The 23,876-nt window shown below is 33.6% G+C and overlaps 1 protein-coding gene across 7 annotated transcripts in view; it reads right to left on the reverse strand.

The window, feature by feature from the left end:
• LOC129246207 (heterogeneous nuclear ribonucleoprotein L) overlaps positions 1–23,474 on the reverse strand; it is a 343,070-nt gene extending 319,596 nt beyond the window's left edge. For 5 of the 7 annotated variants that reach the window (XM_054884813.1, XM_054884816.1, XM_054884812.1 and 2 more), the window contains exon 1: positions 17,795–18,146. The gene's annotated coding sequence lies outside the window, so the exon portion shown is untranslated. Of the gene's footprint in view, positions 1–6,924; positions 7,082–17,794; positions 18,147–23,111 lie in introns of those variants that run through there. The other 2 variants (XM_054884810.1, XM_054884809.1) reach the window with 2 other exon arrangements.
• Positions 23,475–23,876: the final 402 nt, after the last annotated feature.

Here is a 23,876-nt window from a genome sequence, read left to right on the forward strand (position 1 = left end):
AATAAATTTTAATTTATAAAAACTTTTCTCTCTTTGAAAAAGTTGCGTTGTTTAGCAAATTTTTCCCAAAATTTTTCTACAAAGATAATTTTATGCATCTCTAGACCTTCATTTCAAATAAGTTTTGTGTCATGCACATTTTCTCTTTGTGAAAACAGATAACTTCCTTTTTCTTATTATTTTAGTAGTTCCACTTTTTACAAAAAAATTTCGAACCCCTTTTAATTCAAATATTGTTGAGAAACAAACGTCTTAAAATATTTGCAGTTTTAGCACTTAAAAAAAATTAAGCTTATATAAATTTTTTTTATTTGAAAGTTTATTGCGAATAAGTTGAAGAAAAAAGTTAAATTGCAATTTTTCAATAAATTTGTATGATCACTCAAAATATATTTAGTGCTATATGAATTTTTTCCATTGAAAAAAAAAAATTTTGATTCAATTTTTTTGTAACAAATTTTTTTTTATTTGCAATTTTTCAATAAATTTTCATGATCGCTTAAATACATATAATTTACTTAAAATATATTTAATGCTATCTATTTGAAAACAGAAAAATAATAATTAACTCTCTTTTTTCATAATTAGTTTTGTTTTTTGTTTTGTAATACATTTTTTTAATACATTTTTTTTTAGTTAAATTTTTTGTAATTAAATTTTTTTTATAAATTTTTAAGTGTGTTAAATGCTTTTTTATTTGAAATAACTACGCTCAACTACTAAAAAATTTTTTTTTGCCTCTTCTAAATGAAATTCATTAGGTTAGCATTTTTTGCACTTTAAAAAAATTAAGCTTTTATAAGTTTTTCGACTTGAAAATTTATTTAAAAATTACGAATAAGTTCAAGAAAAAAGTTACTTTAGCAATTTTTTAATCAACTTTTATGATCACAAATACATTTAGTGCTACATGAATTTTTCCATTAGAAAAAAAATTTAATTGTTTGTTTTAATAAATTCTTGTTTTTTTTTGTAACAAATTTTTTTAATAAACTTTTTTGACATTGTAATAATTTTTTTTTTTGTTTTGTAATAATTTTTTTTTTTGTAATAAAATTTTTGTTTTATAATAAATTCATCTTTTGCCAGTAATCATTTTTTTTAATTAATTTTTTATTTTCAAATAATTTTTTTTTATTAATTTTTTTTTTTAAATAATGTTTTTGTTTTTATAAATTTTTAAGTGTGTTGAATCCTTTTTTATTTGAAATAAATATGCTCAACTACTAAAAAATTTGTTTTTGCCTTTTTTAAATGAAATTTATTTGGTTAGTATTTTTTACACTAAAAAAAAACTTAAGCTTTTATAAATTTTTTCGACTTGAAAATTTATTTAAAATAAATAATAAGTACGAGAAAAAAGTTACTTTGCAAAGAATTTATTACAATGACTAAAAATTGTGTTAAAAAAAATTTGTTAAAAAAAACAAGAATTATTACAAAAAAAAAGAAAAATTTGTTACAAAAAAACAAGAATTTATTACAAAAAAGGGAAAAAAAAGAATGAAAGAATAACATTTTTTATATTTTTGTTACAAAAACCAAAAAAAGGAATGAAATTTTTTTTTTTTAATAATAAATTCCTTTTTTTGCACCATTTTTTTATACAATTTTTAATCATTGTAATAAATTCTTTGTTTTTTTTGCAACAAATTTGTTTTTAATACAACTTTTCTCATTGTAATAAACTCAAAAATTAGAAAAAACAAAAAACAAAAATATTTTTTTTTTTATAATAATAAATTCCTTTTTTTTGCAACAAATTTTTTTTAATACAATTTTTAATCATTATAATAAATTCTTTGTTTCTTTTCGCAACAAATTTGTTTTTAATACAACTTTTTTGTCATTGTAATAAATTCTTTTTTGTTTGTAAAAAAATTTTTTTAAGGAAATTTTTGTTTTGTATTTTTTTTGTAAAATTTTTGTTTTATAATACATTTTTAACAAAATTTGTTTTTTTTTGTAATACTGTTTTTTGTAATCCATTCTTATTTTTTTTATTCAATTTTGTTTTCGGAATTAATTTTTTTTTATTTAAAAAATTTAACTTATTTTAATTTTATTAATGTAATTAATTTTTGTTTTATTAATTTTAAAAAATATATCAACTACTAAAAAATTTTTTTTTGCCTGTTTTTTTTTGGTTTTTTTTTTAAATACTTATTTTCGATTTTTTTCTGTTTGAAAAAGAAGATCATTTATAGTAATTTTTTGTAATGTATGTACATATACTTTGTTGTACACAGTAGCAATGTAACATATGACCTCTTTTGTACAAATGTAACAAATTTTCATTTAGAGAAAATATGTCTGATCGCAATATAAAATATTCCTGTACGAACTTTCATGCTATAAACATCATTCAAGTCTCATCGGAACTCTTGTTTTACATGCATTGCTGGATGTTTCTGGATCTTCTAATAGGTAATTTTAATATTTTTGGCGGTCGCCGTAGCCGAATGCTTAATCACTTCGCTTCCAAGTACCTTTTTTTTAAGTTAAAATAGCGTTCACATGTGCCCACATACATACATACATATATGCGTTTTGAAACCCAATTTTTTTGTTTTACTTACTTTCAAAGAGAATATTTTATTACACTATGCATTCTAAGCTTAAAGGTTTTGTTAATATTCAAAACCAATTTTTATATGCTTCAAAATTTTTGAGACTTTATGGAGACCCTGTAAATTTTTAATACTTTTTGTTGATACAAATTTTGAAGGGAACTTCAACACAGTATTATTTTGTTGGGTTCCTGGACATGAGAGATATTAGGGAAACGAAATGGCTGATCATCTAGCTAGGAAAGGGACAAACATGCCTCTAATTGGTTCTTTGTTAAATGCATTTCAATGTTTACGTTTTTTTTTCTTAATTTTCATGGAAATTAAATTTTTTTATACTGTGCATTCGCTTTAAATAAATTAGATACATTTTTTAAGCCAACTGGCAGCAATGTCCTTGAGTTTTCGTATATTTTCGGTTTTTTTTTTTTGATATTCGTAAACATTTTTTTTTAGTTTTACTTTTCAATATTAACGTAGAAGTGGCAGTTGGCCTTCAAACCAATCACTTATACCGTTGCCGATCCATTGTGATTTCAATATTAACGTATTTTTGTAATTTTTCATAAAAACAACAACTTTATACCTATTCTGTTCACAATTCCTCGTATGCCTTTCTTTTGCGGTTTGAGACTTTTTTAGAGTTATTTGGCAGCATTTCCTTTAGCGTATCCGATTTTTTTCGAAATTTGCATGGATTATGTTTTTCATATTTTGTTAAGAGAAAATGTTTAAATTTGTTGCTTGACCTATTAAATATTTTTTTTTTTTAATTTTCATATACATAACTTTTTTTATAATTTCCCCTGCTTTAAAAAAAAAAATATTTCTTAGAAGTTCACAGAAACAAACCAGAAATAATACAGCTAAGTTCAGGACCTAGCAAGATTCTGTGCTGTGCGCGTTAGTTCGAGTCGATACGAGTCACGATCGTACCAATCGCAGGATGCAAAATTTTGAAGTTTGGAACCTTTTTCGAAGAAACTGCCAACATTTCCTTTATCGTTTGAGAAGTTTGAAGTTTGAAACTTTTTTCGAAGAAAATGGCAGCATTTCCTTTCTTTTTTGTTTAAATAAAATTTCTTAATTTGTTTTTCTTTTTGTTTCTTTTAAGCTTTAAGATATATGAATTCTTTTAGAATATTCCCTGGTTTTTAATAAATATAATTTTTCGAAAGCTCACAAAAGTTAGTTCTTTTAAAAATCCCTGAACACATTTTTAGAGTTTGACAGCTTTTTTGAGCCATTTGGCAGTATTTTCTTTAGCGTTTTAGACATTTTTCGAAATTTGCATGCATTTTTCCCCCATATTTTGTTTAAAAAAGTTTAAATTTGTTTTTTTTTTCTCATTTTATTTTTCTCATTTTATTTTTATCTTTTAATTTTAAATTTTCATAAATGGAAATATATGAATTATTTTAGAATTTTCCCTGCTTTTTAATAAAGAAATTAATTCGTTTAAAAACCGCTGGTGCAAAATTTTAAAACTTCATAGCTTTTTTTGAGCTTCTTTGGCGTTTTAGGCATTTTTCGAAATTCGCATGGATTTAAATTTAATTTTGAAAAAAAAAGCTTCGATGAGGCACAAGATTATCTATAAATAAAACTAATTTCTCTTGTCCGATTGATTTGAGATGAATCTCCAAGGACTTGTGACTTCTGGAGAAACGGGCTCCATACAAACAGCGATAACATTTACAATCAATAATTTTTTTTTTTTTTGAAGGTTTGCTAAATTCAAGTCGAAACATGATGTATTAATGTTATGTTTTTATTTTTGTAAAATAAAACAATTGACTAGGAAAAGAAAATTATTGAAAATCATCATTTTTTCGGGCCTCTGACTACCCCTAACTTCCTAAAAGTTGACAGAAATTAATAAAATAAAAACCGCTGATGCATAATTTGAAAGCCTGATATATTTTTTGAGTCCATTAGCAGTTCTAGACATTTCTCGAAATTTGCATGGATTTTTTTCACATATTTTGTTGAACAAAATTTTAATTCTTTTTTAATTTTTTATCATTTTCTTTTAAATTTTCATACATATTACTTTTTTTATAACTTTCAATTCTTTTAATAAACAGTAACTTCTTAAAAGTATACAAAAATTAATTCTTTAAAAACGGAAGATGCAGAATTTTAAGGTTTGAGACTTTTTTAAACTAACTGGTGCAATTTTTTTCTGCGCTTGACACTTTTTTCGAAATTTACATAAAATTTTGCTTTTGATATTTTGTTAAAAAAACTGTGATTTCAAATTTAATATTATTATAGCAGCAAATAATACTGTTTTCTTTAAAGTTTTCTTGAAATAATTTTTTTTTTTAATTTTCTTTGCTTTTTAAGAAACATACCTTTTTTATATTTTCATAGGAAATACATATTTTTCATATTTAATTGAATATCATGATTCAATTATTAAAGGTTTGCTCACTAGTGACATTCGAATTTTGACACTCCCTTACAAAAGGTTGTATTTAAGAAGGTGCATAAAAAGGAAAAAATTAAATCCTTTTTGGTAAAAATGGTAGCAAAATAGTATTTTGTTACTTAAATGGAAACAAACTGCGAACGGTTTAAAAAATAAATTTTAATTAATATTTGAATGTAAATAATGGTATAGATTGAAGTGATTAGCGGAAATTGCCAAGTCTAATATTAAAACAAGAAATTATTTCACATAATCCAAGATTTTATTTTGTGAATTAATTTTTAAATTTAAAACCAATCGCAACGTTTCGCCAATATGAAACAATTTTGTTAAAAATAAATAAATATTTGGCACGTACAATTCTGTTAGGTGTTTCGCTGAGATTCTCCTCCTATTTGTAGCGCGCGTTCCACAAGTGGAAGGCCCTACAGTTTTAAGCCGATTCCGGTAGATGGTTTTTTATGAGAAGCTCTTTGATACTGGTACTGTGCTTTTCTAAGCCTCCTCTGGACACTTCATCCATCCATGGGAAGGTGGGCTCATTTATTACGAGGTCTGCAATGTAATCGATTGCGTCGGGACTATTCAATAATTCTCCCTGCTGTAACTCTTTAGCAAACGCTAGCTCTTTGCAAAACATGAGTTCCGTTTAAATCACCACATCATAAGAAATAAAGCTTTGTAAATTCTCCATCTCGATCTCGGATTTATCATGTCCTGACTTAAGCGGTATCTATTTCAAGTCATACTACCATAGTCCTGAACATACCGATGAAAACTCTTGAGCGAGTTGTTGCTCGTAAGCAGACCTTTTTGAAAATGAAATGTTTTTTCTACAAATTTTACTTTTCCTCCACTTTTAGTCAAAATTTCTATAGCTAGCAACCCAGTGTCTTGCTAAGGGAGCCGATTTGTCAAGAGGGAATGAGAAAGCTGCTTACTGAGCAAACCTTTTATTATTGAATCATGATTGAATATCAACTTTCTTGAAATTAATTTTTTTAAATTTTCTTTGCTTTTTAAAAAACATAATTTTGATATCAATTTTCTTGAAATTAAATTTTTCAATTTTCTTTTTTTTTTAATATAATTTTTTTATGTTTTCATAGGAAATAAATTTTTTTTTTCATATTTAATTGAATATCAATTTTCTTGAAATTAAATTTTTTAATTTTCTTCGCTTTTTAAAAAAGATAATTTTTTTATATTTTCATAGCAAATAATTTTTTTTATATATAATATAGTTGCAATATCAATTAGTACCAATGTTTTCTTTTAAATTTCCTTAGAGCTAATTTTCTTTTTAGTTTTTCGTGCGTTTTAATAAATTTGAGTTATTTGTAATTACACAAAAATTCAATTTTTCTTATCCCATTGAGGTAAAATTTTTAAGTTTCCCAAATTTTTTGTGCCACTTGGCAGCATATTTGCGTTTTACGGCACTGTTCGCCAGCCATTTCCTACGAACCGAAAATTCTTCTCATTTTGCTTTTGCGACTTTCTTCGTTTCTTCACTTTACTAATTTCATGTCTCATTTTATATATTTTGGATTTGTTAAATTAATGTCATTGGTAGTAAATTTTTTATAATCTCTTTATTTTGCATTTTTAGGCATTTTAATCAACCCTTCTTTGCTTTTCCGCTTTCTATGAATCCTCTGCCCTTTCTCTCTTATTCAAACTTGTCTCGCTTTTCACAAACTAACAAACCCACACATGCACACACAAACACAAAACAGACATCCGCCGCGAGCATATAGAAAATCACAAAATTTCCTCGTTTTTATTGCATTCAACCACTTTTCGCCTTCCACACTTATTCGTTGTGTCTCACACGCAAAAAGGTGGAAAGTAACAAAAAATCTGCAGTTCCAGAATTCCACAATTCGATTTCCTACTTCATGTACGCTAAATACTCACTTTTTATTTGGAGCAAAAATTGCGTTGTCGAATTTGCAAAGTTGTTTGCCCTTGCGATTTGTATTTAAGTGAAGATTCAACTTTTTCCGTCAACTGCAGCGAAAGAGTTCAACTTTTTTTGTACAACTTTTTGTTTTTTTGTTTCAATCGCAATTGAATTAAATTTTAGACAGCGGCAAAACTTTCAAGGCCTGCTACGTGGTCAATGAAAAATTTGTATTATTTTTTGTAATCAACTTTTTGACGACTCAAATTTCAAAAATTTCAGCTTGGTAATGATTTCTTTACCAATTTGTTTGTATTATTATTTTTTTGTTTCAAAAACTCTAACCACGCAAAGTAGAATTTCGCTTATCGCTCACGTATGCGTTTTCTACGCTGAATTTTTTAATTTTTTTTTTTAGCTTTGCTCACTTTTCCGGATTTGCGAACCACTCTTAACTGTTGTAGCTGCTGAATTTAGCGAGGAAGAAGTTTGCTCGAAGATTGCGTCTGCTTGACGGCGTTGCTGGCACTTTTCTGGATTGTGGTATCCACTGTTCCGAAATGCACAGCCGACGCGAAAAGGGCAAAGCTGCATAGTTTTTCAAGCGCTGCCGCTGCCACTGCTGCAGCAGAGCACTGACTGGCTCTTGTGGCGAAAGTGGAGTCTGCGCAGTAAGCGAAGCAGGCAACATTAAACAGAAACAGGCACAACGAAGTTGGCAAAGCAACCCCCAAAGCCGTGCATACATACAGACATGCATATATACATACAAATGTATCTGCATGCAGACAGCGTGTTAGCTTAGTGGGCTGGAGGGGTGGGAGTGCGCGTTTGTTAGACAACGGTATTAGTGGGAGTAGTGTATTCCATGGAAAAGTTATCGCGCGAGAGTAGTGCGCGCAGCAACTACCGTTATCAGTGCCGAGGACAAGCCGAAGTTAGAGCGAGCACCACCGCTAGAGAGCTTTTCCATATGCACGCCATGTAAGCCACGAATACTAACCAATAACTTTAAGGGTTGCAAGGAGCGCTGCTCAAACACTGATATGAAAATTTCCATATTGTCGTAAAAGAATGCGAAAGAGGGTGGCATTGCGAGCGTGTTTTGGCATTTGAAAGTACGCTCTCATTCGACGCACAGCGAAGACCACTGTTTGTGCAGGCCCCTCAAAATTTCCAAACATATTGTACCTGTACATGTATATGCATATGTATGTGTCTACTTGCCATGAAAAAGCAGACGCCGAAAATTGTAACAGGCAAAGAGTTTAACGAACGAATTTTACACCAGCGAGAAGCAAATGCTCGAAGTACTCGTTGATTTATTCAACGCACAATTTTCTTCATTACGCTTTCCACCATGCACTACTTCTTCAGCAGAATTCCTTCAACTAGCTTTTTCCGCCTCCACCGCTGTTGTGTCTTCGTCTACAGCTCTTCCACTTTTCTACGTTCATTCCTCTTTCCCCTGAATTTTACCCCTTTGTTCGTTCGGGCAGCTGGGGTTGCTATAGTTTTTTGTTATTTTGTTTTTTACCAATGCACTTTTGAAGAGCGCGGAAGAGAGGGTGTACGCGTGAGCGCAACTCTCCCAAATGCAAGAGAAATTACTGCGCACGAAGAGTTTTGAAGAGAAGTTAAGATTCCTTCGTGAATTTGAAATTTTCGCAAGTGCGTTTATCAAAATTCAATCTGTTATGCAGTTGGCGTAACTGATTGTGTGTGGGGGTTAATTAATTTACTCAACGAAACTTGGACATTTTAAAAAGGTAAAATGCAAGGAAAAGCAAGAAATGATTTTCTAAAAATGTCTTAAATGGTTTACTGTCTTTGAAAGGCTTTTAAATTTTTTGAATTCCGAAGCTCCTCCAAATTTGCCTCACTAATTCTGGTTGCATGATGACCATGACAAGGTGCGAATAGCAATAACACGACCAAAGAACAACAAAGCCTCGGAAGCCGACGGAGCCGGCAGTCCCTATTCAAACAAGGAGGCGAGAAGCTGGTAAGCGCATGCATCAGCTCCTATGCAAAATATGGTCGAATAAATGCAATGCCTGTCGATGGGAGTTTAAATGTGTCCTGCCCAATCTATAAGAGAGGTAATCCTGCGATCTGCGCCAACTACCACGGAATTAGTCTTCTAAATGTGGAATACAAATTCCTATCGACCATGTTGTGCCAAACGCTGAAGCTCAACGTCAACCAACTGACTGGAAAAAGAGCCATGAAAGGAGCATTGACCCACATCATCTCTTCGAATGGTTTTTAATATTTTGCTGGAATAATGAGCTGTATGAGCTTTACAGCGATCTAGACATAGTGCAGTGAATATATGCATGTAGATCTAGGGGCTATCTTCACTGGGGCCTGTCGTCGAAATGGATGCAAGCGCTCCCATTAGTAACCTAGTAGATATCATGCTTGACTCAGAAGAACATTGGTTCGCTATCAGTAATATGGCAAGAATAGAAATTACCAAACTGAACAACAGCGCAGATTTTCATGGAGAGGCAATAGACCACTCCCCCTCCCGTAAAGTATTACCTAACGGTCGTCCCGCGGGAGGGAAACGGGGCTGGGGTGGGGATTTTGTACGTAAGTCGAAAGGCAAGTCTCACACTTTTCGGCTTTAATTGCTTTTTGCCACTTCCATAAAAAAAAGGGCTGCGGTTCTGAAAGTATTCGATGTGGTATCTGCTAGCGGTATTGCCTTTTCAACAGCTATTAATTCAACCTGAAGTGCACCGCAGTAGCCAGTGCGCCGTAAAACAGGGTTCAGTAAGCGTTCCTTTGAGTAAATCGCGTTGCCAACGTTGTTTTTCAGTAGTCCCTAAATCTAGTTACATAGAGCTTTCCAATTAATTCTTCACATGAATTCTTGAGAGAATTTATTTGGAAAGTTCTACATAAGTCAACCGGAGGAAAACTTAGTAGAATCACCCGAACCTTTTTAGGGATGGAGAGCAAAGCCCCCGTGATATACGTAGACGATTATCCATCTTTCTAGATGGGATCTTTTCTAAAGCTGCCCACCAAACGGGGACACCGCAAAATAGTATGAATTGAGCAACGATAGTTTACAGCCGGTGAGTAGAGCGGTGGTCACTTTCCTAGAATGTCTTTCAATGATACGGTTCCAATCGAGATTACTATCTGAAATTATACCGAATTATTTCACTTTAGTGGAGCGTAAACCCCACTCCATTTTCTTCAAGTTCGTGGCCACGAAAAGGGGATTATTTTGTAGCACTACTTTCAGAATCTACAGAAGGTCTTTCGATGCAGTGAGTGTAATGTCAGTAGCGTAAGCTTTCACTTGACAGCAACTATTAGAGTCTTAACTGTGATATTTCAGGCCTCTGGAAAAAATGCTCTGCTCTCTAAGAGAAGTCTTGTGAGTTCCACCAGAACTCGCTTCAGTCCCACTTGAAGTAGATACTTTTTTTAGCAACCTCCTGTATAGACATAATTTAAAACTGTTTTTATATCGAGAAAGATAAAGATTGGCGCCTGCATCCGTTGTTGGTTCTTTGGCCGAGCGCATCCTTCAACCTGTGATGCGCATCTTGATGTTGTTTCTATGAGGAGCAACCGATGTTAGGGACGACCGATATTAGAAAAACACTTTTTCTATCATTTTGATATTTCGTGCCCACAGCGAGTTTCGAAATCTGGAACTACTGAATTGTAGTCCCGAAGTAAGCTATTCAGCGACGGCAGCCGCGAGAAATATACTCACTGTAAATAGGCATAGGAGATGCCAAACCATGTAGCGGTGGCAAAGCCGATGGGACACTGAATCGAGTGGCAGATGGAAGGCGAAGCTCATTCCTACAATAGGTAAATGGGTTCAAAGGAGCTTCGGAAAATGGGCTATTTCATGACTCAGTTCCTCTCGGACCACGGATACTTCCGGAAATACCTGTAGCGCATGGGTAAAGTAACTGACCCCAGGGGCATATATTGCAAAGCACCGAGCGATGTAACCGAACACACGTTCTTTAACTGTAACAGATGGCTCAAGGAAAGAAATGCCATTAGGCCGCAGATTGGCGACATCGCGCCGGCCAATGTGATGGGCAAGATGCTTAAAAGCGAGGACAACTGGAATGTGACTAAAAGATATATTGAAGACGTATTGCGTAGAAAAAAGATAGACTTCGATGCAGAACAACAAAGCGTAGCCTCACAGACAGAGAGAGCAGAAAACGAGGCTATAGCATTAAGCTGGCTGCAAATATGGTAGACGCAGACATGGGTGAATAGAACTTGTCCATTTTATGTACGCCCATAGGCCCAGAACCTTTCTCGACGTAAATCAGAAAGTAGTTCCGGGAAGGGAGTCTTCCTAGAAAAGGAGGAGGGATTGTTTGAAAAAAAAATTTTTTTTTAAATTTCCCTTCAGAATTACGAAAAACAAGAGCTGAGTCTTACTGGCCTGAAGTCTCTAAGCTTCGTATAAGAAGCCCTAACTTATTCAGAATAAAGACCACCCTAGTAGCCCTAGCCCACCTACCTGAAAGATTAAGGCATGTTTTATAGACGGTAAGTGCAAGCGGACATGAAATATTGATAACTGGAAAGATACCAAGACCGAAATTGTTTCGACGGATTTTACGCACATTAAGCAAAAAAATCTATACTTATGAAATTTGGAGAGAAAAATGCTGTCCAAACTACGAAGATCTCTGCTGGAACGTTTTTTCGTGCAAGCCTTGCAATCTGACCGCCATTTCTGTGAACTCAGCGCCGGTTCAACTTCTCTATCCAATTAATATAAAGAAAAAAGAAGTAGAGTCAAGTTCAGTAGTTGAACGGCACGCACATTTTTTTTTTGTCTTCCAGGGGTTAATGGACTGAAACTGTAGTTACAACAATACAAATAAGTAACTCTATTCAAGTCTTTATTTAGTATTATTTTTACCAGCAATCAAAATTGCAATAAAACGGCAAACTTTATTTTCCTGTCATCGGGTTAGTTTTTAAAATACCTTTGTTTGAATATATCCGTGCAATCGTACAAACTTAGATGATACTCATTTGGCCATTACGCTTCGAGCCGACGGCAAGCAGACTGGTTCGACAACAATTGCTGCCGGCTGTAATAGAAAACTAGTTTTTCCAAACAACCTCAGCTGGCGGGCAGGGTGAAGGAGGTGCAGAATACATATCTACAAATGCACACACATGCATACGCACATACATACATACATACCTACGTTGTACGGACTTATATATTTGTGTAGCAAACAGATGCTGAGCGAAGGCGAAAGGTTTTCAGCGGGAAGAAAATAGATTAAAATTTAAAATTGATGACAAGGGAGGAGAAGGGGGGCAGGCGAGAAAAAAGTTTAATCAAAAGCAAGACATTGATAAATTAAATATGTAGAAGGAGAAAACAAAGAATAGAAAAAAAACTTTATATCGAAAACAAAAGGATGCCTAAGTTAAAGGCAGTTGGTTTTGGTAGAAAATTACACTTTTTGTTTAAGAATAAAAATGGCATCTGAAACTTAAAATTTTAAGCAGATTGGACAAGAAAGTTAGAAAAAGACAATATAAAAAAATTTAAAAGTAAGTAATACTAAAATTTGAGAATAAAATGAGTTTTAAAGGATGTTCCAAAAAACTTTAATAGAAGTGACCAAGAAATTTCAAGAAAATCAGAAAATTTAAAAGTAAAAAAGAATGAACAAGATGGGTAATTGAAGTGCAAAAGGTAGAATTGTTTTTTATGTCAAGTGAGTAAAAAAAAGAAGAGGATTTAATTTAATTTTAAATTAACAAATTATTATTTAAAAAACTTAAGGTTGGAAAAAGTGAGTAATACCTGAAAACTTGAACTTAGGCTAGAGTGAAAAAATTATAATAGGACTATGAATAAGTTCGTGCGGTTTTACAACAGATGGCGTAACTTGATTATTATTCCATCGATCCACATTTCCAAACATTCATTGGAGAGCTACTGTCGTAAGGCACAAACGTCAGTATAAGTTTTTTATTTGAAGCGTAAACAACAATATTTACCACACTTGAAAATGTCGAATTTCGTGCCAAATAATGTGTTTTTGCGGGGAATTCTTCTTCATTATTTTAATATGAAGAAAAAAGCAGCCGAAAGTCATCGTATCTTGGTGGAAGTTTATGGTGAGCATGCTCTAGCTGAGCGAACGTGCCAGAAGTGGTTTGCACGCTTTAAAAGTGGTGATTTTGGCTTGGAAGACGAAGAACGCGAGGGTGCGCCGCCAAAGTTCATGGATACCGAATTGGAGGAATTGCTCGATCAAGATCCGGCTCAAACGCAAGAAGAGGTTGCAAAAACTTTGGGAGTTGATCAATCAACCATTTCCAAACGTTTAAAAGCCATGGGAATGATCCGAAAGGTAGGCCATTGGGTGCCGTATGAATTGAAGCCAAGAGACGTTGAACGCCGTTTTATGGCATGCGAACAACTGCTTCAACGGCACAAAAGAAAGGGTTTTTTGCATCGAATTGTGACTGGCGATGAAAAGTGGGTCCATTACGACAATCCAAAACGTCGGGCAACGTATGGATACCCTGGCCATGCTTCAACATCGACGTCGGCGCAGAATATTCATGGCCTGAAGGTTATGCTGTGTATCTGGTGGGACCAGCTGGGTGTTGTGTATTATGAGCTACTGAAACCGAATGAAACGATTACGGGGGATGTCTACCGACGACAATTGATGCGTTTGAGCCGAGCACTGCGAGAAAAACGGCCGCAATACGCCGATAGACACGACAAAGTTATTTTGCAACATGACAATGCTCGGCCACATGTTGCACAAGTGGTCAAAACATACTTAGAAACGCTCAAATGGGATGTCCTACCCCACCCGCCGTATAGTCCAGACCTTGCGCCATCCGATTACTATCTCTTCCGATCGATGCAACATGGCCTGGCTGACCAGCACTTCCGTAATTACGATGAAGTCAAAAAATGGATCGATTCGTGGATTGCGGCAAAACCGACCGAATTTTTCACAAAGGGAATCCGTGAATTGCCAGAAAGATGGGAAAAAGTAGTAGTAAGCGATGGACAATACTTTGAATATTAAATTTGTAACCATTTTACGTCAATAAAGTTTCAAATTTCGAAAAAAACCGCACGAACTTATTCATAGCAAAATTTTAGTTTAAAGTTTGTTCTTAAAAATTGCATTTAGAGTGAAAAAACTTAGAAAGTTGTGTGTAAATTTAAAAACGAATCAAATTCAATGTTAAAATAAAACAAAATTAAGCGATTGTATTTGAAAAATCTAAAGGGTAGAAAAAAATTTAAAATACTTAAAATATCCAAAGAGAGAAAAAATAGAGTAAAATTTGAATTGATAAGTAGTCAAAGAGGCGGAGAAATATATAAGATAATACATATATGTAAATTAGAGAGAGAGAGAAAATAAATTAAATTACATTAAAGTAAGGAGATGTAAATTTCAAAGTAAGGGGTATTTGAAAACATACCCTAAAAAATTTGGATAGAAGGGAACAAACAAATTTTTTTAAATTTAAAAATTAGAAAATAGAAAATTTAGAATAGAAAAAAATGATTGATAACTAAAATGTAAAAAATTATAAAGAAATCTTGTTTTTATTTACATAAAAAATTTGGATAGAAGTGACCAAAAAAATTTAAAAAATTAGAAAATTTACAAGTAAAAAAACTAATGATGCTTGATAACTAAAGTGTAAAAAGTTAGAATGTTTTTTTTAATTACATAAAAAATAGAATATTAAAATATAAAACAATTTCAAAGCATGAAAACTAACAGATGTATTTAAAAAAACCTTAAAGTGAAAAAAATGGGTCATATTAAAATCTCCAACTGAAGTGAAAAGTTAGATAAAATTTTAATTTAAAGGATATGCATAAAAATTACATTTAGACTAAAAAAATTTTAACTATTTTTTTTTTTAATTTTAAAATTAATTTTAAAGCAAGAAAGTTAAGCGGGTGTATTTAAAAAAAAAACAAGGGATAGAAAACAATTAATCTAATTTAATTTACTTAAAATCTGCAATGAAGGTGAAAAAATTAGAATAAAATTTTAACCCTTTGCTGCCCAAATTAGTTCGTAGCTGCAAAGCTCGCGACGTCTGTCATTCTGAGCGATAAGATACGCTTAGGTATAGTAAAAGAGTCACGTTTCCATTCAAAGATATTAGATAAAGAGTAACAAAAAATTAACGAAAATCTAGGCGGGATTTCCGCCACTTTCAAACTTACACAACCAACTTTTTTTTTTCGCTGGCATTTTTGACTGGTATTTTTTGAATATAAAAAAATTTGAGTAACAAAAAATTATCGAAAATCTATGCGGGATACGCGCAAGCTTACACAATTTTATACAAAAATTGAATGGGCTACCAAACTGCATACTTAGAAATTTTCTAAAAATTTTGACTAACTTTTATTCGATTTTGTGCAAACTTCAAACATTGAGTGCAATGGTTGTTGTTGTAGTATAAGCTCAATTTTCATAAAGCAAATTTCTTAGTTTAAAAGTACATAATTTTAATAAACAATAAATAGTCAAAACTTTGCAATATATCGCGCGCTGCTATTATTGTGAACATAAATGTTAATTAAATTGAATTTAAAGCTTTGCTTAAGGCAACAAAATCAGCTTTATACATCTCTGGGCTTTTCATGGATCAACTTAAGTCGACTTAAAACATTTTATCTACTTTGGGGTGCTACTACAATTTAGAAACTATTAATAAATTAGGGTGTGAAATTAGACATATTTACACCTATTTTTCGTTTTCGATATATTCTCTTTTTAGCCTTATACACTTCTTAGATCCACACCTTTCATTCATAAAAGTAAAGTTTTTTCTCTTGAAAGTCTTCGTTATAGGCAGCAAGAATAAATTACTGCACTTCCTCAGCATAATTTTTTTTTCAACGCAGCTCTTTTTGTATCTTATTTAGAAATAAGAAATAATCTGAAGGAGCTAAATTCCGTTTATAGAGTGGCGACTGGCGACGTGTGTCGAAGTTGGCCACAGTTGTATAAGAAGGCCAGCACAAACACACACCTATACAGCGAAAGCACACCTCTATTCCATTTTTCCACTTAGTTTCATTACTGATCTGTTACAGTTATTGGAGCAGGCTAAACATTACCCATGCATGTACGAGGAATACTGTTGGAATGACAGTCTTTGAAGGGATGTAAATTCGGTAACGTAGAACTGACTGTCGTGCGAACGTCCTTAATGGCTTCTTTTATTTTTTTTTTAAGTGTAGCGTAGTTTTCTACAACAATTTGAGTAATTTTTTTTTATATTTTGAGGCGACCAATAAGGTACAATCTGAATCGCAAAACACTTAGCCGTCATCTTTCCAGTCGATAGAATGGAATTTTGAATTGCCGGAAATTTTCTCAGCACTCAGGCAAGATCAGCCAATATTGTACTTAAGCTTGAGAGGATTTAAAGGATAGGTTTTCAGCCACTTATGACACTTTAAACTTCATAAATGGCGCTGCACAGATTTTGTGCCACTGCATTGTCTCTTACCTCAGCTCAAAATTATTTTCAAATAACAATTTTATTCATATTCAAGTCTGTTCTGTAATATTGAAATTTTTTTTTATAATCAATGTTTCTTAAAAAACAAATGTTTATAATAAACTTAAGAAAAAAAAATTTAATTAAAAAAAATTTAAAAATTATTTAAAAAGTACATATTTAAAAAAAAAAGTTGAAAACAAATTAAAAAAACATTTTTTTTTTCAATCATTTTTTTTGCAAAAAATTTTTTTTTCAATGTTTTTTGAAAAAAATTCTTTCAAAAATGAAAAAAACAACATCCACCTGCAAATCTGCTCCTGTCCTCGCCATATAACTACAGAAGCTCACGTGAGTACTCGACGCAATTCCCTTCTTATGTGGTGGTCATCTGGCTACCGTGGATGAATGGTAGTGCCTGGGTTTTCGTGCACCAAAAATTATAGAAAATGACAGTCAATGGCGAATCTCCGGGTATAAACTGTCCATGAAAATGTTCCTCATAAAAAACCATCCAAGTTCGGAAAACTAACTAACTAAAAGTAAAAAAAAAAAAAAAAAAAAAAAGGTTTCCCTATTTATGGAGCATCAAGCTGCACATCATAAATTGGTGCAGGAGCTCTACCAAAAAACCAACAAATGATATGCGCGCCAATTTTATATATCCATAAATAATAATTTCGCTAGCCTTGGCCATACCCAGATGATCATGGATTAAAACTCAAAAATAGTCACAGATAATACTCCAACCATTTCTGCTTTGTATTTCTTTTACAAACGTACAACTTCCTGAAATTTTTTTCGACTTGCACGCTGGCCGACCTCCACGCTGATCTCCTTAAACTGATTCACTACCCTGCTTGAATATCCTACGTCTTTTATAAATCATTGCTTTTCTCAGGCAGGAGGCGCCTTAAACTGATTGCAGCTCTTCCTTAACGATCGATGGTGACATCACTTGCTTAGTGCGGAACTTAATCACAGCACAAAACTCAATTCTCTCGATGATTGACGTTTTCCCGCCGATTTCTTAAAGATTTATTGACCGACTTGCTGAAATTTCGTATTTGCTGTTGTACTGAGTCACTAAGTAAAAATGTAAGAAAAAGTTCTCCCCTTCCCACTCTAAATCCTTTATTTCGCATACTTTTCGACCTCTTGTCACATTAGCAATCGAAAAATATTATTACAAACTTTTTCAATTTTATTTCTCAATTTGCTTAAATAAGTTTGTGGCCAATATCAGAGTGCACAAATTTACACACGAGTGTATATCGGGTGTAAATATGTATGTGCACCTGCAAGTAACTCAAGTATGTAGGTAAAGTGTAATAATTCAATTACCGTTCAAAGCACGTCTTCCCTAACTGCCACTGCTGCTGCTGCTGCTGCCGCTATTGTACCGTTATTTTACACGTTCTGGCGTTGCACTTTCACTTTACCGTCGGTCAGGCGATCAGTTTGTTTTTCCCTTTTTTGTTTGATTTTTCAGAGTTTCTTGGTTGGTTTTTAGCGTGGCAAACACAAAAATGTAGCAACAACTCACTCACTTTTCCCAGCTCTTCAAAAACTCAGCTTCAAATTTCAAGCATTCAAAACCGACTGTAGTTTATCTGGTATTTTCACGATATTTTTTTTTTGTTTTGTAATTTTTTCTAGTTGAGTTTTCGCTTTTCGCACTACAAACACGAATACAATGATTCGGCTTACTCATACACTCACACACATGCACAGAATGAGGAGCGCGCGCTCATACACACACGTACACGAATTGAAGGAGGTGGATGGATGGAGGCTGCGCGCGTAGCTAAGCAACGACAATATTCACAAATTTAATATAGTTGCAACTTTTTTTGCTAATGCTTCTTCTTCTTTCTTCTGCCAAGGAGCCAAAGCGGTTGCTGAATTTCCTTTTTTATATTTGTATTGAATTTTCTTGCGAACGAGGCGCGCGGGTATGGAATAGCACCAAACTAATGGAAATGCTTACACTCGCTATTGAAAAGTGAAGATTTTCAGATGATTTTTCACTTCGCTTTACTGACTTATTCGAATGGCGTATTTAGCGGGCGATTTTTTTCAATTTTAAATTTTAGATTTTTGCTTTACGATTTCGCAAATTTTCACAAATTACACTTTTTCGCTTGCAAACTGCACTTTTTAATGTGTTTGTGTGTTTTTGTTTTTGTTGTTGCCTTTGCTTGTCTTTTGCTTGTTTTGGGTTTTATTCTGTATGCAAGTGTGTATGGTTGTGTGTGATTTTTAGATTTTTAGATTTTTTTTAGAGTTTTAAAGTTTGTTAGTTGCTCTGTTTGTATAGCTGTGTGTGTTGTATCTACAAGTATGTGCATGTATACATTTGTATTTATGTACATATGTATGTAAGTATGTGTCTCTACACTGTTTCTAGTTGTTCTTAATGTTGTTGTTGTTATTATTGTTATTTGTTGTAATCGTTTTTCTCTGCTGTTAGTGGTGATTCAAGTGTTTGGTGGTGTTTTTATTCAGCTTGTAACTCTTTTTTTGCAGCTTTTTCCTTATTTGCCTTTGTTGCACTTGTTGTTGCACACTTGCTTTTTTGCTAGCTACCTTAGCTGCTTTCTGCAATCGCCACTTTTTTCGACTTGCCTCGCGATTTCCTTTTCTTCGCTGCAATCACCAACAAATTTTGCACAAATTTAATTACTTGCGACTTCTCGAATTGATTGGCTTTAATGATTTGCCGATTTTTCTTCTACTTTTTACCAATGCAATTACACAAATTTTGCAATTTTACAACTTTACAGCACAAAAAAAATTTTTGTCGGTCGGTATGTAGGCATGTGTGTTTGCTTTTAGACCCGCTCAGCACCTTCGATTCGCTTCAAAGTACAATTCGTACTAAAAAATTGGCCCCAAATGTGAAAAAGAGAAAATTCATTTCGCCAACACGAACCGGGCGTACATCTACGGACGAACGACGACGCGCAGCTGTCCGAGCGTTGTATGCCAAAAAGGCGAACAGCGGCGCAGCATTCAGCAGCAGATAGCAGCAGCAGACAGAAAGCTGAGTGTTGGAGCGGCGCACAGTGAGGTTAAATTGAGTAAGGATGTGGTAAGAATTTTCAATTAAAATTTTGAGCTTTGAACAATTGCTACTCAATACAGTTTTTTCTATTAGACTGTGGATGATTTTCAATAGCTTAGCTGTAAAAATTACGACTAATCATATAAAGTAACCTATGTTCCACGCTGAAGCTCTAGGAATTTATGATGATATAAAGTAACCACTCAGCTCCAATTTGTGATGCTAAGCTTCATGTTACAAAGGAAGCGCTCTTAAGTTTTATGCCGATGTCGAAACACACCTATACATTTCTGTAAAAATTACGACTAGGTAATTCTCAGTAGAGAAGCCACAATTAAATATCTGAAATAAAGTTTTCACGACATTCGAATCTAAGGTACTAGTTTTATATCCTGCCAAGCCCTTTCACTTTAGCGTTCGATCAAAATATTTGGAGAGTTTGAAAATTCGTTATAATGACAAACTGAAAGATAAATCCAACTCACATAACTTGGTTTCATGGTAGAACCATTTATTATAGGAAAAATCTTTAAACAATTTGAGGGAGACCATGAATTGGAGTAAAATGTGTGAGTTAATTATGAAGGTTACTAAAATCATTATATACACGAAAAGCCTGCAAGAACTATTCGATTTTTTATTTATTTACTTTTCAAATATGAACTCAAAGTACGGCTTTTCGGATCATTGTGGCAATTACAGAAATGCTCGCAAAGTGTGTATTCTCTGAAACAGGGGGGTATATATATTGACGTCGGAGCTTTAATATGACATTGCTTAATGGAATATGGCGGCCGCCGTAGCCGAATGGGTTGCTGCGTGACTACAATTCGGAATTCACAGAGAGAACGTCGGTTCGAATCTCGGTGAAACACCAAAATTAAGAAAAACATTTTTCTAATAGCGGTCGCCCCTCGACAGGCAATGGCAAATCTCCGAGTGTATTTCTGCCATGAAAAAAGCTCCTCATATAAATATATTTCCCTTTGGAGTCGGCTTGAAACTGTAGGTCCCTCCATTTGTGGAACAACATCAAGACGCACACCACAAATAGGAGGAGGAGCTCGGCCAAACACCCAAAAAGGGTGTACGCGCCACTTATATATATATGTATATATATATTAATGGAAACACTTGTAAAAGTTACAAGAATAATAAGTAAGAGGGACGCATCTCCGACCTTGTCTCGCCGATAAAAAAGCGTAATTAGGTTCAGCATTCATACTGAATGTTTAAAGAAGGCGGTCTAATTAATAAACTGGGGAATCAAAGTGTGCCGCTTTTTCAGCTTGCCTACTTACTTGTATAAGTTTATAAAATTTCGTATATGGAGCAAGACATGGAAAGTGTACCCACTTAAACATTTCATCGCTTCGCATCGTATCGATTTGATGAAAATTAATGGAGATAATCTACTATGCAATAGCATAAATTGTACAAATGGGGAAAGGAAATATTGAGTATTTGCGGATATGAAAGGGTTACAAATTTTGCGAAACAGTTTTTTCAAAAATTTGTCTATTTAAGAGGAAATAAAATAATTGATTTTTATAGTTTTTTTTATAGTCTGAGATAAACAAAAATGTTGAAAAAACTCGAACAACGTTTTTTTATTTTTTTTTTTTTAATTTTTTCAAATCTCTACATTCTCCATTTTTTTTAATTATGCACAAATAAAAGCTTGGAATTTTCCTTTAAAGTGTGACACCTGGCTTTTTTGGAAAGATACAATTTTACGATTGACTTTTGTTCTAGAACCTACTCTTCTTTCACGACGCGGTGCAATCGGTTAACTTCCAGTTGATATGTGTTGTTAATTTAGATTGATCTGTACGTTTTTTTTACTATGTCAATAGGTATGTCCGGGCAGTTTTATGCAGTGCTTCATAAATATTTTTGCATTAAAAGCGACTATCATACCTACAAAAGGTCATATCCAAATTTATGATAAAAACCCCCTTTCCATAATACTCCCGCTTCCTTGCTGTACTGGGGGAGAAAATTGGTTTTGTGGTATCTCCGTTTCATCTGCTCAAATTATGTTTCGCCATTTCCTCACTTGGCTTGTTTTTTCCTTTACCACCTCGTTATTTCAAAAATTTGTGTATAGCCCTTGAAGCCTTCATGAAGGCTTCTGGTTCTTCCTACTCCAAATATAAGATTTTTGGCGACAGAAACGCTTTTCCTGTAACTTCTGATTACAAACCTTACTCCCGCTGGATCGAACATAAGATTAACTCACTTTTTGTTTGAAATTAGTAAAAACAAAAATGAATGACCCCAAAATCGCAATTTGTTTTTATTTTTTATATTAATTTTAAGTAAAAATATAATCGAAATATTCTACCTTAGAAATTGGAAAGAACAATCCCACATTAAATAACAAAGAAAGCTCATACGATTTTTAAAATTGGCGATATTTTATTTGGCTTATGCATCAGCATGTCAACTAATACAGAGAAAAAACTCCCAATTGACATTGATAGTTCACAAATTTTAATTTAAACTTTTTAACTGCAGGATTGGGACAAACGTTGATGAAGCTTCAAGAAAAATATTATGGAGCATTTTGACCGAACGGCACAAAAGTAATTTCAGACCTTTTCGACATATGATGAGAACCTTGAACACAAGCCCCCATCTTTTTAGTATATTGAAGTTACACGAGCTCTCTTCATTATCTGGTACTCGCATTAGTGAACAATTTTAATCACAAACCTTTGCATACGTCTTTTACCAATATCGAGACACTGTGCAATAGCTCGACGGGGGGAGGCACACGCTTTTCGCTGTTGCGAGTACCAAGTTTGTGGCCTTTGTAATTGTTTTTGCCTTTTCTTCAATTGAAAATTGTGTTCACATACATATGTACATATATGTATACCGAGAGCCAGAATGTTGCTGCCGCTGCACGTCGTGTACAATACAGCATAACGAGCGCTCCACGCAACCGAAGAGCATACGTCCATATGTAAGAATACGCGACGAGTATAACTCGCAGCAACAATAGCAACCACAGTAAAAAGCGACAGCAATAGCGCAATTCGTGTAAGTACACGAGCAATATTAACGTATTGTTGTAATTGTTGGGGCTGATTGCCGGATGGGCCGTCTACAAGCAAACATATATGCATACGTTCATACGTACATAAGCATGTAACGAGCTAGCGCTAAGCGGAGAAAAGGCAGAGATAAATTCGCCGTGCGCATGAAAATCATAAAAGAGCGACGAGTACGCACAAGTGGTCAGATGAGGGGAGTTGGTGTACAAGGTGGAACGAATGTAAGTGCGTAGATGTATGTATGCATGTGAAGCAAATTGGAGAGGTGAAGAGAGCCCTAAAAGGCCGCAGAGAAGTAGCAAGAAATATAGCAAAAACACAAACAACAAAACAAAGCATAAAAACGAATGCCGAACAACAAACAAACGAATAACAATTTTCAAGCATTGCAAAAAGAAAAACATATCGGAGAAGTGAATTATTGTTTGTGGTGTAATAAATGTAATAAATATGGTTGTAAAGTGCATGCATGCATATATATATATGTATTTTTATGTAATATAAATATCAATACGTAAGGAAGTTGTCATACCTCAGGGAAAATTGCATTTACCGATGTCGGCCAACAAATGTTTATTTTATAAAACTTCTTTGGCGTTTTATAAACTCAATCAACTGCACACACAGCCATACAATAAACACACTCGCTCGACTTTTCTTTTATCAAATAAACAAGAATAACACAACACGAAACGCGGCGCTGCGGGTCGATTTCACGAAAAATAATTACAATGTGCACTGTCCAATTGTGACTGACTTCCGAGTTGCTTGAACGCGAGTGTTTTGGCCTGACTTTTGATTTTGTTGTTTTGTTTATTTTTTAGCTTTTTCGTTGGCGTTTTCGCGGCGAATGTATCTGTACGTAGTCGCGAGCGTATACAACAAGTACAAATTGGCTGGGTAAGCGTGGCTGACTGAACGGTAAATTCATGACGTTTCATAAACCATATGCATGTACACAGCCAGTCAAAGAGTTGTTCAGGAGCGAGAGAGAGAGAGAAAAAAAGGAAGAGCGGGCGGGAAAACAAACGAACAAGTGAGCGTGAGAATGCAAAGCGAGTAAAGATGAGCGCGCCCACAACCAAAAGGTGGCGCACACAAAGTAGCCATAGACAGTGGCGAGTCTGTGGAAGGGCTTTGGGCTGCTAATTAACTCTTGCTTAATGGCGAAATATTTTAAAGTGCCCAATATGCTGAAAGTGGATTAAAATAAATAAGTTTGTCAATTATTTCGCTATATGAAAAAAGAGTATCCAAAATTATGTTGTAATCTATACAAAATTTACCATCTTTGCAT

The sequence above is a fragment of the Anastrepha obliqua genome, chromosome 4 (genome assembly GCF_027943255.1).
Source record: "Anastrepha obliqua isolate idAnaObli1 chromosome 4, idAnaObli1_1.0, whole genome shotgun sequence".
NCBI classification, from domain to species: domain Eukaryota; kingdom Metazoa; phylum Arthropoda; class Insecta; order Diptera; family Tephritidae; genus Anastrepha; species Anastrepha obliqua.